General features: G+C 35.2%; 1 protein-coding gene across 1 annotated transcript in view; it reads left to right on the top strand.

The window, feature by feature from the left end:
• Positions 1 to 19259, top strand: part of LOC105212868 (toll-like receptor 6) — a 176575-nt gene that overhangs the window by 65311 nt on the left and 92005 nt on the right. Inside the window, exon 3 of the mRNA XM_011185192.3 lies at positions 2481 to 2507. The gene's annotated coding sequence lies outside the window, so the exon portion shown is untranslated. The remainder of the gene's footprint in view (positions 1 to 2480; positions 2508 to 19259) is intronic.

Below are 19259 nucleotides of genomic sequence, written 5' to 3'. Positions count from 1 at the left end.
TTTTAAGAGAGAACATAGCTCTAGAGAATATTAAGATAGTGACAAAAGCAAAGCAGTGGTCAGTCGTAGTTAGAAGTGTATTTTTCTAGCACAATATACAATAGTTTAACATTATTTCATGCAATAGTATTTTTCTTAAAACAATTAATTATTAAAATTTTGAGTACATATTAAATGGACGCGATATCATGCTTTCTGTTTAAGAAGCTCTCTGATTTGTTGCTCTCACTTGAATTATTGTAATTTCACTAGCCACAAAGCTAACAACTTTCTATTCCTGTTTGCTCGATTTCAATTTGTTAAACGACAGCGTGCGTACTCATTTATCACAGCACTGTCCAAATTTTTCTTTACTGGCACCTAAATAATCAACGTTTTTTCCACACGCTACACTGAGGACTGGTTATTACTAAATCAATTGTAAAAGACAAGTGTAGCTAGCGTGAGAACTTCTCACTTTAGTATACTCCCACAAGCAGTATATGCTCTGTTCGCAAGTTGCCCACTGACACAAAGTTATCACGCAGTTTGGCCGGAGTAAAATAGTAGTAGGTGTAAACCAGCAGACCAGCAGACCAACAGACCAATAGGAACATAATCAGCAAAGCCATCAAAAAATAGCGAGTAGTTTGAGTGGGGGGAAATAAATGGCGAGGGAGACATCGAAGTGTAGCGACTAAACAGCAGTCTTGTAACTGTCACTCATTTATGAGTGACATAAACATTCTTTGCCTGACAGCAGAATTCATAGTTTGACAAACAAGTGTGTCGAAACAATTCTCCCACCGCTGGAGGTGTGCGTGAGTGCTCCTTCCTTTGCATATTTATGCCATCCTTTCGTTATCATGACGAAGCACACACTTCCTGGTTACCACAATCACTCAGTCAAACACTTGGCATGGGTGTGTGAAATTCAATTGGAATACGAAATTAGTATTTTATTTTTGAATTGCTCTTTTCGTGTTCTCCGTTTTTATTGCATGCGAAAGAACATGTCAGCAAGCTGGAAATATGTATTTTGGTATGCTTGTAAGCATGCAAATTCATTTAATATTAAAGCAACGTTTATTTTGCTTCCCAAAATATTGCAATTTCTAAAATTGGTAAATATGGTTTCGTTCATATGAGGAAAAATATGAAATTTCTCGTCCACAGAATTCAATTTGATTGTGGAGAGGAATTGTGTTTCTTCTTAATTTGTGTAAGACCTCAGTTTTCAGGTATTAAAACAGGTGTACATATGTTTTTATAGTTAGTCGAGTTTCAGTTTTGTGGCTAATCTCCGATCGGAAAGACGTATATGGACAAAGTATCCTTTGTAGGGCGTCCAAGTCTGGTTTCATGTAAATATCGGATCATATTATTTTCCTGAATGGCTGAAGGAGTGGGATGCATAGTTGGAAAGTACAAGCAAAATGCCCAGCTCCGTTACAAAATTTTTAAACGGTGTGACCATTCCCATCGTACGCCTTATTTCAGATTTCGTCCCTAAATAAATTTCCTTCTGCCAGTCCTAAAGAGAATTTCTTGTCAAAGAAATCACCAATACTGAGGTCCATTTTGCATCAACAGGTCGTACTACAGAAATGTTTTCGAAAACTTTGGAAAATATGGAAATAATAACTCTCGTTGGTATCTAGGTCGAGATATAAAAAAATTAAGATAAGACTGTGTACGCAGGTCTTTGTTTCCTACTGTTTCAAAAATACCCTTACGTTTCGACAAAGCGCTTTAAATCTTTCACATAATGCTGGTTGTTGACGAGCATTTGGCGAGCTCCCAATGTGATAATAGTGTGTCTAGAGTGTCCTTATCTTATCTTAGCTTATCTTTCGATGCAACCAGGCACATGCGCGAGTATTGCCGCTCTGATGTGGAAGTAAATGTCTCATATGTAATAATCAAGATTGGATTTTTATTCGGATTGACGAACATAGCCAAATTTATTTATATATTAAATATAATTGGTATGGGATCAAACTAAATTTTTCCGGAGATTGAGTCATAAGTAGTAAAACGACTGTATTTTTCGATTTTCGAAGTTAGATCTGCGGAAAACAAATTATCGAAAAATACTGTATCCTTTATAGCTTCTGTCATATAAGCTTGGCCGAAAAGTTGTATATATCATTGAAATAAGAAAAAAATATAGATTAAATCCATATTTTAGATTTTCAGTAACTATATCCTGTATTAATATCTGCATATTTTGTAAATTACTTTTTGGCACTTCGAAACCTGATATTTCGATTTTGGAGGTTAACTTCGAAAATCGAAGAATACTTTTTTTTTACTTATGACTCAATTTTTTAGTTTAGTCCAATACACAGCCGAGTCTTGTAAAGTGTAATATAATTACATAAATTATAGCTAAAAGATCTCTCTCATTTTTTCCAACTATAGAAGTGTTAAATAAAAAAAGCTTAGCTTTAAAGGAACACTTTTAAAATTTGTCTAATGAATATCTTTCTCTCTTGCAGATACACAAAGTTCGCATTGGAAATAAGGTAAGTTTGATATTACAATTTTGCAGCATCGATTTCATTAATACCAATTTCAAAATCAACTTTACGAAAAGTAACTGTAAAGTACAGCAACCGCAATTAATGAGATCTTAGTTGTAATCATCTTTTCCTGCACGACCGGCAAGAAAAACTTGCTCTACAGCTGTCTCCGCTTTACACTTGTTTCACTTTGCTGACGGAATTGTGTGCAAAAGCTAGCAGAGAATAGCAAAGAGAGATGGGAGTGTATGCTGAAAACTTTTAATTGCTCGAAATTGATTCAACTATCATCGAATACTTGGAAATCTGTGAGCATTTGCTGCAGCAACTAACTGGTATTTGTGCTACTCAAAGAGTGATATTCGCACAGCGGCTGGACCGCACATCGGGCGTGCCAACAGAAAAGCTAAAAAAAACTGCAATTAAGTTGAGCTTTGCACTGCAGTGAAGTAGAAAGAAACAAAAAACACACAGTTGGCCTAGAAAAATATGCAATACATTAAATATCGTGCCATACACACACACACGCCGCGCTTCACCATTTTGCAGTCGTCACGCCGCAATGCTTCCGCAAAAATTTGTTAAATTGAATTTAGATTTTACGAGCATAGGCTGCCAATCACTTACGTGAGGGCACGGCGCACAGCTGCGGTCGCGAGCTTCCATGAACGCAGCTGCACACAGTCGCGCCTCATTCGCGTTATCAGCCGTCGATGAGCTCACGTATATACACGTTTGATAGTATGTGTGTGTTTGGTAATATATTCCTCCACGTCTGTTTGTGCGTGTGTGTTAATAAAAACACATGCCACTAATCAAAAGGATTGCCACCGAACCACTTACTGCTGGTTGCGCATGATTACGCACTTTATCCGAAAAGCGTAAAGCATACTTTTCGGCGCATAAACAGCATTTGTATTTGATTAAGCTGAGCTGAGAGTCGCAGACACTTTTATGAGAAAGTGCACCAAGTTGATTATAATAAAAAAAAAGTATCGCTCTGCTTTTTATGTTTTTCGCTGATATTTGGCGTTGCGTTATTAGCCTTTGCCGCCTCAAGCGCTTTGGGCAGCCTTTAATCTTTTAAGTTGAAAATTTTATAGTCTGCATATTCTGAGGCACCTGCCTCTCTTGACTTGCTCGATTTGAATGTGTGGCCAGCTGCCGATTTTTATTTCACTTACATATTTAGATGTTTTTTAGCTTTTTATTGATAAAAAGAAGCTTATAGCTTGCAAATAAACAAGTGCTAAAAGTAACCCGAATTAAAATGAAATTTTGTGTCTGCAGATGGTTTGCGGCGAATAGTTAGATATGTTTATTTACAATCATTTGTAAAGCTTATCTATGAAAAGGTAGAACGTTGTCTTATGAATGACCCGTGTCATTTCTTTTAGATTTTACCAATATATTTGTAATAATTTTTTAAATTTCTATTCGTAAAGTCAACGTTTTGAAGTCAGAATATCTCCAGAACTAACAATGTAACCAAATCTCGAAACTATTAGAACATGTTACTAGAAATTTTACATCTAGATGACACCAATCAATTCTGAATCCTTTAATCAGGTGTTATATCAAGGGGCTATTTTACTACAAGTGTAACCCATGAAAAATTAGGCGATTTTCGTGAATTTTTTTAAAGTAAGTACTGGTACTTACCTTATTTTAGGATTTGTTTTTACAAAAATATTGAAAAATAACGGAGTATATCTTCGGAGATGTCAATAAAAGTTCCCCAAATGCTGACATGATTCTGGCCGAATGAGTAGCTGAAACAAAAATTTTCAAATATGTTATTATAGTTGAAGGTATTTCCTATACAATGAACTACGATTATTGAAAAATATAAGTAATGAACAAAATGACGTAGTGCTAATAAAAATCGTTTTTTAAGTGAAAAAATGTCGCTTTTTAATGCCAAATTCACAAATTCTAACAAATCAAGAAGAGTCATTGTATAGAAAATATATTCAAGAATACTCAATTTTAATTTCGATCGGTCAATTTCTCGTTGAGTTATGATGTCAGCATTGTTGATAAAAGTCGTTTCGAGAAAAACGCGTTTAAAGTTTCGACTTTAGCAGGTTATACCTGCGATTTGTCGCATTTTAGAACGCTGACATTGAAAAACTATTCAAGATACGACCTTACGGCTTACACAGGTAATTTTTGAAAGTGAAAACTATTGAATAAGCAAAAAAAATGAGTTTTTGAAAATGTCACTCTGGTATAGCTCCTTAATGCAATATACTCACCGATTTATTTGAGATTTAAGTTGCTCCTTAAGTTGTCTTGAGATCTATTATATATTATTATGTTTATATTATTGAAACAATTATTTGTATGTTTTTTTTTTCAATCACAACCCAAACCAGCACAGTTGAGGCTTTTTACTTTTTGTTAATTGTTGTTTAACAGAACCGAGAGCGATTTTTGAATAAATAAATATGATATGATTCACTACATTAACTACTGGTTAAGTTAGTCGACCCCTTAAAATTGCCAGGATGTCCAGATAATTCAATGGTGTTAAGCTCTAGTGATCCATATCAATATCAACAATTTCTTACTTAACATTAAACGAAAATTCTTCTTCCTCATTTGCGCAATCCGTATATTTTTTCGTGAATAATATCACTTTGCAGCGATATATCTTCAAAGCGTTTTGTACTGTATAAAATTGCAGGGTTTAACTTCGAAGCAGTCAGTATCGGCACGATCAAAAGCTTGATCTATAGTCTGGTAAACCATTTCCGACTGATCTGTTATTCTTGCAAACCATAGAAAACACGGCCGAAATTATTTTGCATAAAATATTTTAACTGGCAGCTGTTCAATGGTCTGTAAATGTGTTAAGGAAACCGAGTATTAGATTTTCTCTAATATCTTTAATGTACAGACCTCCTAGTTATAGACGAGCATAAATATATTGTGATAGTTTCTAAAAGAGCGAACCTTTGGTTTTATAAGAGTTTCTAGTTCAATAGGACCAAATTGAGTTATTGGTGTTGACCGCAGCTATTGTATAAAACACGTACATATATCTAACAACAACACAAGTAGTACTTTCGATACTTGAAATTCCATATGTTTATTGTTTCTCCCAGTGACCTTTTTTCTAATCAAAATAATGTTGATAAAGCTTAATAATTTATAACGGCAAGATTGGCGTTTTTCTGTTTATAAGTTATTAAAAAGTGTAACCCTTCCACTTACTGCTCACCGACTAAAGTACTCTAAACCTTCTTATTTCAAGCCTTTCACACGATTTATAGCCTATTTTTCGGCAACAAAGTTAATTGGATTTTTTAACTGTTATATCGCCACAGCTGAGAGCAGTGCTGCAGAATGATGACAAGAGCATTTAATATTTTACGATAAAACCACACTAATGCACTGCACATCGAAATATAAATAAGCGCTCACATTCATAATAAACTCTCTCTCACACACACAAACGAAAGTGTAAACGACGAATGCATTGCATACCCACAGGCGCTTGAACAGTGACTACAGTGAACGGTTATGGCGCTTGCTGAAGTTTACGATTTTTTAATTGCATTTGCACAAATTCATGGAATTTTTATTTTACGGCGCCCAAAAGTGTGCAACAACCAACCGAAATGGTGGTGTGGCATGCAACGGCAGCAGGCATTTAATTGCCCAACAAAACTTGCCAAGCCTTGCACTTAGTCGGTGAAAGTGGGCGACATAACCAACAACAACAACAACAACATCTCATTCACATTTCACACACATTTGTGTCGCAGCAAATTCGCTGAATATTGCAACATTTCTGTAATTACGCTCTTATTGTTGTCGTGCTTGCGTAAATTTGTTCAACGAATTTGCGCAAATTTTGGTGAATGTGCGCCAACAAAACGGCGACCCAACGACAACGACAACGACAAAGCGGCAATGCGCTCAGGTGCCGTAATAAAGCATCGACGCTAACGGTTGAGTGCGAATCGTAAACAAAGCACGTTGTTGCAAAGGGCGCGCAAACCATACAACAACAACAACAAGTGTTGAGAGTGTTTTGCGAGTTTTGTTTGCGCCAAAATGGCGAATTAGACAAAGGCGAGTGCGCAAAAAGTGTAGTGAAATTTATATCCACGTGAATTTAGTACACGTTGGCATGTGGATACATTGTGCCAGGGTTTACAGCGGTTTACAGCTGCCGTAATTCGACCGATTTGTTAGTTTTGATGCGACACTTTGTTTAAATGCTTCATATTTTAGTGCATTTGTGTGTCTTTATTTTTACTTTTTGACAACTATAATGCTTGGTGTTCTGCAGCTGCCGCTTTTACGGCAAAGTAAAACACACAAAATTATCAAAATTTATAGCGAGTTGCCATGGATCCGTTATGCTTAGTGCTGCTTTTGTTTTTTGTAGATGCATTCTATAAAGCATAGCAGAGGTGTTAGAAAGCGAAATGTATAGAAGTGAGCTTCGCATTTCTGAGTAGTGGTGACGAAAATAGCATTGTGTGTCATAAATATTTGACAGTTATGAGCTCATTGCAACACTGTGTTGAACATTTGTTTTTGTAATTATCAGTAGAGGAGAATATTATACTGTTGAACTCCCATTACTCGATCTCCTATAACTCGAAGATCTTCATAACTCGGTCTCTTGAATTGATAATGGCGTTTTGGAGTAAAATTTCATACGAATTTCCTTCCATAAATCTAACTATTCGACCAGGACATTATATGTAAAAAATTTTAAATTTTACTATCGAAGAAAAATTTTAAAAGAGTCCCTATATCGTATGAAGGCGAACAAAAAGTATGATTTTACACTCATGGATTTCTTAAATCACGTAACTAAGGTATATGATACAGACGTCAAGAGCCAGTCTTATCATTTACACCATGGGATATTTCATTAATTTTAAACAATTTGCATAATTATAGTATTGAACCACATCCCTTTAGTTTGCCAAGAATTCCTACGAAACATAGGATTTTTCTTTCATCAGTATACACCAAAGCAATGGAATGTATGTATGTCTCAAAACGCAAACAATTTGTTGTCTATTCACTTCAAATAAGAGACCAATAAAATAATAATATGAATTTAATCGCAAATGGAATAAAATTAAAGCCTCCTGAAATTCGTTTAAGAAAAAACACGAAAGTGATAACCGACCTACACACATATTTATTTATGGCGACCAATATACAAAACATGTACAAAGTAAACATCGAAATCCAAAATAAAAATTCTACAAGCAAATGCACAAATTGGCATGGTTAGGATATTAATAACAAAAGGCATATCAGTTTTGGTTGGGGCGTGGGCGCAAATAAGCGATATGTTGAAGAACCTCGCTTTGATGCGGATTGTGGCTAGACGTTCATCCACCGGAGTGAATGCCAGGACTCGACGACGGAGTCTCTCTCCCACCACCAGCTGGGCAGAGGCACCTTCCCAATTAAGGGTCCGGACATTACAGGTGCATGCCCTTAAATCATAGTCCTTCATACGTTTGCAGAGGTCGTCATCAAAATTGGGTTTCTTATCCGAGACTGTTGCTTCCTGTTCATTGGTTATTCGTTTTTATGTGGTGGGTTCCAAGCCCTACGTACAACCGCATAAGCGGGATTCGCCTTCTCATTTTAGTTTGCCTCCAACCGGATGTCTGTTGGCTACCCAGAGGATACTTGGTCTAACACCGAAAGTCGTGAGCTACTTGAGCCAGATGCAAAAGAATCGATCCTGGCCACTCCCAAGTAAATGACAGTCAGAAACTTTCCTCACTTACGTGAACTTCTACATATGACTCCATCCTCCTCAGAAACTTTCCTCAATTACGTGAACTTCTACATATGATTCCATCCCAATTGAACAAGTGCTTATTATAAAAATATGGCTTTTCTTGTCTGATATGCAACTAGAAAGAAACATCAGAGTTATAGATATTATAAAGATATTATAAAGATATTATAACTGGATCACAGTAAGGGGGTAAACATGCCGTTGGCCACTTGCAGACACTTAATTGATAAGCAGGTCATAGATTGGCTGAATCCCGGTGCCTATGTCTTGTTTAACTAGCAGGCAAATGTGGCCTGATTGGAACAAAGGCCTTGCCGTCTACTGAGTTGCTCAACTTCATAAAAGCCGCGAAGACATTCTAGTGTAAGCGGATTCATGTCCCGGTGGATTCATAATGGGCCTCCTAGAGGCCTAGGTGAGTCATCTGCCATCCACTCTTCCTACCTACCTATAGACATTAAGAAAATTTCATTATAGTCGCTTATATGGGAAAAATGCATCAATGTACATAATATAGACCTATTATTCCTAGGCCAATGTTCCAATTTATTTGAAATTATTCTAATAAATCTAAAATCACCAATTGAAACCAAAATTTCTAAATTAAAATCAGACTTTTATTCAATATTAAACTATTCCATGAAATTTCATAAAAATATCCTATGTTCAATAAATTTTTTTTTATACTCTTGCAACAAAGTTTATTATAGTTTTGTTCACATAACGGTTGTTGCTTTCGAAAATGAGCAAAATCGGACCACTGCCACGCCCACAAAATGGCGTAAACCGAAAACACATAAAATGTTATAACTAAGTCATAAATAAAGCTATGGAAATAAAATTTGGTGTGAAGGATCGCTCTATGAAGGGGCATATTTGGATGTAATATTTTTTGGGGAGGTGGGCGTGGCCCCGCCCCAAATAGGTTTTTTGTACATACATATACCAATAGAGCTATATAAACTAAATTTTCCGCAGTCGTTTTTTTAGCCACTTCTTAATATAGTCCGAAACTGAAAGAAATCGGATAATAACCACGCCCACCTCCCATACAAATGTTAGGTTGAAAATTACTAAAAGTGGGTTAACTCACTAACGAAAAACGTCAGAAACACTAAATTTCACATAACAAATGGCAGATGGAAGCTGCACTCAGATTTTTTTACAAAATGGAAAATGGGCTTGGCGTTGCCCACTTTTGGGTCAAAAACCATATCTCAGGAACTACTGAACCGATTTCAATGAAACTTGGTTTGCAATAGTTTCCTTACATCCCAATGAAATGTTGTGGCCAAATCGCTTCACAACCACACTTACTTCCTATATACCAGAACTTTGAAGACGATCTGCATCGTTTACATTACAATATATAAAGTAAAAAAAACGACTGCAGAAAGTTTGGTTTATATAGCTCTATTGGTTTGCGAGATATGTACAAAAAACTTAGTAGGGGGCGGGGCCACGCCCACTTCCCCAAAAAAATTACATCCATATATGCCGCTTCATAGTGCGATCCTCCATACCAAATTTTATTTCCATAGCTTTATTTATGGCTTAGTTATGGCTCTTTATGTGTTTTCGGTTGTCGCCATTTTGTGGGCGTGGAAGTGGTCCGATTTTGCTCATTTTCGAAAGCAACCTTCCTATGGTGCCAAGAAATATGTGTGCCAAGTTTCATCAAGATATATTAATTTTTACTCAAGTTACAGCTTGCACAGACGGACGGACGGACGGACGGTTTGAACGGATTTGAACGGATTTGAACTCCACTCTTCACCATGATCACTTTGGTATATATAACCCTATATCTAACTCGTTTAGTTTTGGGTGTTACAAACAACCGTTATGTGAACAAAACTATAATACTCTCTTTAGCAACATTTGTTTTGTCAGTATAAAAATTGATAATTGTGTTACGCAATATAAACTATGTAACGAAACAAAGATCGCTTTTAAGCATCTGCAGAGCAATTTTGTTGTGATAATGAAATATTCACGTACTGAAGTAGAAAAATTTTAATTGATAAAGTTATGACATTGAGAATAATATAAATGTATTGTATTGGGATTATTTAATTTTGAAAAATTATTTGCAATTTTCTGCTACCGAATGCAAATTGACTACATATTAAAGCACAGCGTTTCTCATTTTAATATAAATTAAATTTCTCATGTTGACTGCGGGTTTAAATCAATTGCAAATGAAAACAGTTGTTTGAAATGGAATCTGCGAAACACGTTATCGATTAAAACAGAAAAAGTGAAAAACAGTTATGCATGAATATTTACTAATTAAAACATTGACTAGTTTACGAAAGTTATTTATTCATAACAAGCAAAAATTAGTTTTGAAACGAGATTCCACGGAAAATATTGCTCCAAATAATTCATAAATTATTTCAAACTTTTAATATTGCATTGGATAATGAGAGCAAGGTATCATATGTGTTGATATCGCAATTGAAATTCATTGGTACAATTATTTATATTCAGCAAAAATTGCTTTAGCTACCTGCCTACAGTTGAAGCTTGAATGGGAACCCCATATATGTTAGCTGTAGCGACAAGCCGCCCAGGAACCTCATCATCTGATAAACCATACTATCATTTGAGTTAACAGCTTGTTATTATTGAATTTAATTATGAGTGCTTTTGAGGCGAGCGACCGACTCAACGCGGGAAATCAGAAACGTTTTGTGGCAGCAATAATGAATTGAAATGTGGCAATTTGTCACACAGCACTGCCACGCAAAGGAGATGCAAATGTTAACCCATGTGCGTACGTATGTGTGTAAGCACTTTGTGGTGGAAATGTTCGGCAATTTGTGGCTGCCGTGCGACGGGACCTTTGCAGCAATCAGTGCTTTAAAATATAAGATGAATTGGGGTCGCCCTAGTTGCTTCGCAAATGGCGAACGAGTATATAATAATGCTCGCAGCGGTAAAGAGAGAGTGTGTAGCAAACCGAAAACTTGGCATACGATTCGGGTAAAATGGAATTGAAGGTGTTGAGCAAACGTTTGTGTTTAAGGAGTGTGAGACATTTTATTTATGTGTGAGTGCTGGTTAGACAGACTTTTGAATATATCATAAATAATGTAAGAAGCCTATACGAATTTAAAGCAAGCAAATTTCGAAATTTATTGCATAATCTAAAATTTAAAGTCTTCAAGAAGAAGAACTCTTTACATCACATCTACGCTTCTTCATCTTCATCACATATTTTAATACTTTCTCTTCAATGCAAAGAAAACAGATGTTAGATAGCTGAATATATGGAATTATGCACATTATTTATGCCATGACAAATTGACCGGAGGTTAACTGCAAAAGGAGAAAGAAAACTGGCATCAGCAAAAAACACACGCTTACCAAGAAGACATTGAAGAAGAAAGCAACCGACTGATGGGAGGACAAGTTACAAATAATGTGTTTGCTATGACCGCTAGAAGCGTGAGCTGAGAAAAAAAAAATTATAAGAAAAGCTTGCATACATATGCCAGCACGAAAACCTCGAGGCGAGGTAACAGCCACTGTACACAAGGTGAAGACGGTTTGTAGCTCAACACACAATTGCAAGCAAAATATTTGAGAAAATTACAGCAAGCCAAGATTTATGTATAAGACTATATATACTGTCATATATACATAACCGGTATTTATTATTGAAGAAGCAAAATTATGATAGAATAGAAATTCTAGAGAAAGGCACCAAAAGAGTGAGCGACAGAGAAATGCCCCGAGAAAATGTTACGAATTTATTAGACTTTTCAGCTACTCCTTTTTATGGTTTTCTTTACACACTGCCCATGCATGAACGAACGGAAAACTACTTGCGTGTGTGTGTTTGTGGGTTAATGCACAACACTTTCTGCAATGCTCAGTACTTACCACTCAGGCGTAAAGCGCCCAAGGCAAGCCAGCACAGTATAGAGGAAACTTGTCAAATGTTATATACTGCTCCGCACACATAAATACACATCTATTGTAGACTCGTGAAAGGCGACAATTTCGGTCACCCAGCCAACAACATAAATTAGTATGATTATAGGTTTGTATTTCAAATATATTCCAAAGAGGACCAACACAAAGCTTGTAAATATAAATAGAAAAAGCTCTGAGCTTCTTACCTTTTTACCTAAAACATTAGTTATATCGTTCTACTATGTATTAATATTGTTCTCATGCCTCAGAAGCTTACCAAAGAGACTAATACAAATTGATATATTCCATTCTACGGACAAATTTAAAGCAGCTCGGTCACTTCCTCTGAGCTTTTCGAAGTATTATCTACCGCCTTTCCTCGATTGAAGATTTGCGTGGAAAATACTATTCTTTAATATACATAATCTTTAGAACTATTTCTACATGGCCCTGTAAATGAATCATATGATCTGTATACTTATTTAAATAATACTCAGGAACCGGCATACCTATGTATGTTCAATAGATGCTCTTTTATTTATCATCAAGTTGTAGATTCCAGTTATATCCAATGTTTGTGTTTTACTTGCAGATTAGTTACTAACATGAATCAAGTAAAAAGTTCAACGTTAAATATTATAAATAATTTTTAAAATAATCTATAAACCCTTCTCGACATTAACCGCAAATTAATCGCAATAATACTGGGCCGATAGTAATGCTTACAAATTCTATTCTCAAACCAGTTCAATGACTAATAGTTCACCACGTGGTAAGCACATACGAGTACACTAATGTCTATATCCATTCATATGCATATGTATGTCTACGAAAAAAGGTCAAACTAGCTTGAGGACATGAAGGACAGCAAGCATAGGAAAGCGCACCCACGACCTAGCTCAATCAGCTGCGGTTGAGGGTGCCAGTGTTTGTATGTATGTATATACGAGTATTCCTAAAGCAAAGAGAGCAACAAATACATGCATGGCGACCCAAAATATGGCAGCTTTTTATGTGCCTTTGTGTTTGTATGCGCATTCGAAACATAATGTTGCTCATCTTATATTAATTTTTTAAACATCCCCAGGGAGCGGATGGCAACACTGTGATTTCAACCATTCGCACATTGTCCGACCTTTCAGCGCCATATACCCACATAGATGTATATGTAACAAGTGTTAGTTGTTCTTTCGTTGTGGCACTCATGACCGGCTTATGACTGCCTGCTGGTTTTGCTGATTTTCAATTTGACCCGTGTATTCGGGCAATTTCAGTTTAGAAAGTGATTTGTCTCTTTGCCCATTCGTAGTGGTTTTGATGACCGTTGTGTGGTGTTTTATGTTTCTTCATTTCTGTATATAACTCGTTACTATTCAGGTGGTCAGACATATGCACATACCTGCAGCCTTGGTTCAGTTGTACAGTTGGGAGTGTCGAAAATTATGATAAAGAAATCGGTAAATCAAACATCCAAGGTTTTGTCTGAGAAAATTTAAATGAATATTAGTAAGAGTAGGTCATATTCCTTGATTGTAGAGATGCAGATAATTCGTCGGTATCGAATGCAAGTAATTTTTTTTCTATATGCAACTATATTGCACAACAAACTCTCCTTTTTGACTGTTAAAAAAATCTGATTGTTCGAATTGGTACATTTGAGCATTCATATTTTATTTGCCTCAGCGAATTGAACTCTTTGAACATTATAGCGTATTCGCGTAGGAGTTAATTGATCTATTAACTGACCTTTGCTCGATAAAAGTGCTGATTTAGATCGATTTACCATATAAAGAAAAGTCTTATTTCACTACATTAATTTTTAATCGAATACAAATCGAGTTGAAACTAGAATGCAACTCTACGGGTTGTGGTACACGCTGTAAATTTGGCTGTTTGTTATTGATAAAATAATAAACAGCTGATGAATCTTAACAATATTAAATGAACAGCAAAAACAAAAATGTATAATAGCTGATCGTTAATGGAGTACCTCGCAGTGCGAAGGGTAAAACTGGATTCTCGATACATTAAATGAAACTTGCTGTGCTAAAAGGCTATTACACCACAAGAATTCTGAAGGGATTAGGAAGTGAATTGTATCGAAAATTCTTACCTTTTTAATTATAACAAAATATAATTGGTTATGTAAACTGAAATTGTATATGTGCCAAAACTTAATTTGACTTCATATCAAACAAATGCTGCTTAGAAAAGATACTAATAACTGTCTGTTTACACAATTGTGTCATAAATTTACTGCGTTGTAATTTTTATTACTTCAGCGTGCAATTAATTCGGTATATTATTTCATTTTTGTCATTCATACATCGTGTTTTCCATAAGGGTCTCAATACTTACTTTTCACTATACAGACTTTCACTATTTATTTAACAATTTCAAATCACTTCCACTTATTTGTATCGTAATTGTGATTCTCTTGAATTTCGCTTTGCTCAAGTATAATGGATTTTAATCTAGCAAATTTACTTGTCAACCAAGAAATCATGTGAACTTGACTGCAAACAAGCGTACATAGCGTTATAGGGTGGTCCAAAATCACTTTGTAAAAAATTAAATTGTGTGAAATAGACCAACTTTGTTAATGACTTTGTCAATGAATTTGGTGTGAAATGTTGTCATAATCAAAATTTAATTCAATTCTGTGTATATTAATATTTTCGAAATTATTGTAAATTAAGTCCCTTCATCAAACATAAATTTACGAAATGTTTAAAAACCACCTTTAGGACCACTGTTTTATACAAACATGTACTCACACAGCTCTTGCAGTTTTTCAGTAGTAACGAGTAATACATAACGTATGTATATAAATTTTTTACTGGCTTTTAACACTTCAGTGGCTGTCAAAGCATTCACTTTGAATTTAATGAATGGTTGCATATCCCAACTAAAACACACACACACACATATATACTAATACTTATATCAAGTAAGCAAGTAAAGGACATTCATTCATTTACATACGATATATACTTATGTATAGGTATGAAATTTAAAACGCTCATAAGTGAGTAATGTCTAATAATATTTATACACATGCATATATAATTGTTTGGATGTGCTTGTGCGCTCGGAAATTCACTGATCCGCAAAAAGGTCAAATGTGCATAAAATCACAAAGCGATTCTTGGGCGTTCGTCAAAGGGGACAATGTGGATCTGTACATCCAAAGGAAATGTAAAATTATGAGTGCAATCGCAGGATAACTTTATAATTTATGCTCAGTCAGGCTGAGTGAAATTTATTAGAAATTCTCCTTTCGCTATTCAGTATTTTATTTTGCATTTGCTTCTTAAGCACCATTCGCTATTAGATTATTTGTTGATTGCGCCGTTGCGGCTTATTGAATGGCGCTTCATTGAAAATTGCGTTTGCTTTAGCGCAATAAAAGGCACATGAGGTGATGCTGTAACAATTTCAGTTCACTGAGTGGTTTAGAGATAAAATTTTACTTTTTATGCTTAGAAACGAAAGTAGAAGTTTTTTCAATCTTATTGTTCACTTAAGTGACTATTTAACAGCAAGAGGTCAGATACAGATAGTAAGCTATATGCTGGAGTGTTTTAACATTATAGACTTTAGTTGCCTTATAATCAATACTATATATCCTTATAAATCATTATTCTTTGCACTCTCGGTTGAAAGAAAACTAGTTTGAGTGACTTTCGCTGAGGGTTAATTGCCATAGTCGATCTAATAATGTTTTAACTATATTTCTTGTAAGAAGAAGTGAGAACGTAGCACACATTCAGTTTGAAAAGTTCCAATAATTTTAGAGAGTATCATTAATGGATTGAAAATTTTAATACCGTTTTAATAGTACAAATGATCCTAAATAGGTCCCAGTTTTAGCATCGTCGCTGAGTTTAACTTAATTATGTGTTTTATTAAGGGGTTACGTGGGTTTCAGAGGCTAAAAAAATTGGTATTTGTATAATTTTGTTTTAATATATACAGACATATATTACATTTAATCAATTAAGCATTTCGAAGACACATATTTCAACGGTATTTTGGGAAATTTTTATTTACAGCCGTTGACACTTCATTTTCCATGACGTGTCCAAAAACAGGACTTACCGTGGTTGCTTTATCCAAAATCAATAAATCAAATATATTTCGCTAGTACATGGATAAATATAGTTAATGAACGAAGGCAAAAAGAAAATATTGAAATTAAAATTGAATTTGAATTATTTTTTGAAACACAACTAAACCCTTAAGGGGCACACCTAGTGTAATGGTTTAAAAAAAGGTGATTTTTGGGAATTTTTATTAAAAAAAAAATATTTTATCAATTATTTCAAAATTTTAAGAATATATTTATACATGTTTCAAGAATATACAGTGAAATTTTTGAAGAAAAAAATTAAATATTTTTTAACTTATAGTCGATCTCCAACGGCGCGAAAAAAAGGTTCTTCGCTGTAGTAATTCTGGCCTTCTCCGTGGATGAAATCTAAAAAAATAAAATTCTGCTTAAACTAGATAATATTGTCTGTACAATGGCCTACGATAAAAAAGAAAAATCAAAAATTGACAATATGCGGTGTTTTCAAAAAAAAATAGTCGATAGTGATCGGATCATTTGTTTTTGAGTAATCACTGCAGCAAATTCGGAAAATGCTGTTTCGAGAAAAACGTGTTTAAAGATAAAATGATCGTTTTCACTGTTACCGAGCGACTGCTCTTTAAATTGCTATAACTCAAAAACTACCGAAATGAAACAAACCGAAATATGAAACAAAAAAAAAATTATTTTTTTTGAAATTTCACACTAGGTGTGCCCCTTGATACACTAAATGTATTAAATACTTTTTTCTGTAACTTTTTGATATCAAAACATGCATAATTGAAAATCCGACATACCTCAAGAAACAGTGGTTTAAAATGTATAGAGATATTATTTATATATATACAATTCCAGTGGCACTCTCGCATAGAAACTAGATTCATACATTTGAAGATTGAGTGACAAATATTCAGTAAACTTACCATAAAATTATCTTTAGATGAATAGTGGGAAATATGAAAAATATAAATTTATATATGTTTTCATTAATCCACCTTTCACAAGAAAATATAAACTCAGCACACATTATTTCCTCATCAACTTAATTCGAAAATTATACATATATACATCTTTTCCACTTAAATCGGCATGAGTTCACAGCACACGCGAAGCGTACAACAACTTTGTATGAAACCCGTATTAAATGCCAATTTTAAAGTAGCTACTAAAACATACGCAAAAAGCGCACACATACCGAGACGCGTTTGAAAGACCGGAGGCTGCTTTGCGCACAGAAATGTTTTTGACCCAAATTCGCGTGCTTTTTTGTGATTCCTGCAGTCTTATTTTGCTCACCCATATTCGCATAATCAGCTACGCTTTTATGACCTTTTTCTTACACGCCAGCAACAAAAACTACTTAACGCACCAATAGCAGCAGCGGGCAAAGCGCACGACGAGTAGCGCGCGAACAACTCGAAGGCATGCCGAAACGAAGGCACGCTGAAATGCAGCAGTGTCATCAAGAGCACGACACAAGTGCAAAAAATATTGCATACTTTGCGGCGTTGGTAGGTGTTCGCGCGTTGCGCCAAACTATGCTCGAGGCGCTGGAGGGGCCAAAGTTGCAAGTGCCAGCGCGTTATAGTGTTGCTGTGAATGGGTGTGTGTGTTCTATGTGTGTGAGAGTATGCTTTTGAGCGTTGAGAGCGTAATTATGCATTTTACTACGATTTAGTGCATTACAAGCGCATACAACAAACACACACACATGCACCATTTTCATAATATGTACATACATAAATTTATATATGTGTATACTGTTATGTATGTGGCCCGCAACAAAAATATGCAAATGAAGGTTGCAAAGGTCGTATATTGATAAACGAAAAAAAGTGGAAAATCATAAAGGAAATGGCATAAATGCCAAAAGTGCACGCCACAGCGAAATGCGAATGATTGAAATTCTACACCTTCATAAGCGAGTTGAGGATGGCATATTTAAATGATTGCAATTCATAAATTTATATTTCTGTTTGTAGAATATGTTTATACAGAAAATTTATGGGAAATATACTTTTTGTATTTATTTTACATTTACAACTAGTTCAAAAATAGTTACAAAGGAAATACTAACATGCAACTTGATTATGATATAAATGTATACTTATTACAAAACTACTCGGAGAGTATTGCCTAATTTAAAAGTTGGTGGGTTTTACGCGTTTGAGTCGTCTTGGTGGTCCATCTCTAGAAGTTAACATGACTACTTCTTCATTACAATATTATATCAGCACATCTACAATATCAAGGCGCTTTGACAATTAGCCTTTATATTATGCTTTGGAATTGTGGGATGCGTTTCTTATTATTTGTGTCATGCTGTATTACTGGCAGGTCATGCGTGAATAAAATATAAAGAAGAGGGCCCAACATACTACCTTGTGGAACTTCTGCTTTTATTTATTTAAGACTAGGCAGACAGCATAATAGGAAAGAAGTAATGCAGCATTTGTATAATGTTGAAATATAAAGAGGCAGCATTTTCATCGAGAAAAAAAGCTAGAAGAAGATGACGGAGAACTTAGTGTCTTAAATTATGTGAATATAATTATGAATTATTGGAAAAAATAATACGAGCTGCTGAGCTAAATAAAGAAGGTACAATCTTCTACAAGAGTGTACAGCTGCTGGCGTACGCCGATGATATTGATGTCATCGGAAGCAACAATCGCGCCGTTTGTTCTGCTTTTTCCCGCATGGATAAGGAGGCAAAGCGAATGGGTCTGGGGGTGAATGAGGACAAGACGAAATATCTCCTGTCAACGAGCAAACAGTCGGCGCACTCGCGTCTTGGCTCCCACGTCACTGTTGACAATCATAAGTTTGAAGTTGTAGATAATTTCGTATACCTGGAAACCAGTATCAACAACACCAACACTGTCAGCCTCGAAATCCAGCGCAGAATCACTCTTGCCAACAGGTGCTACTTTGGACTGAGTAGGCA

Source organism: Zeugodacus cucurbitae, chromosome 3 (genome assembly GCF_028554725.1).
Source record: "Zeugodacus cucurbitae isolate PBARC_wt_2022May chromosome 3, idZeuCucr1.2, whole genome shotgun sequence".
Taxonomy (NCBI): domain Eukaryota; kingdom Metazoa; phylum Arthropoda; class Insecta; order Diptera; family Tephritidae; genus Zeugodacus; species Zeugodacus cucurbitae.
This window is presented reverse-complemented; position numbering and strand designations above follow the sequence as displayed.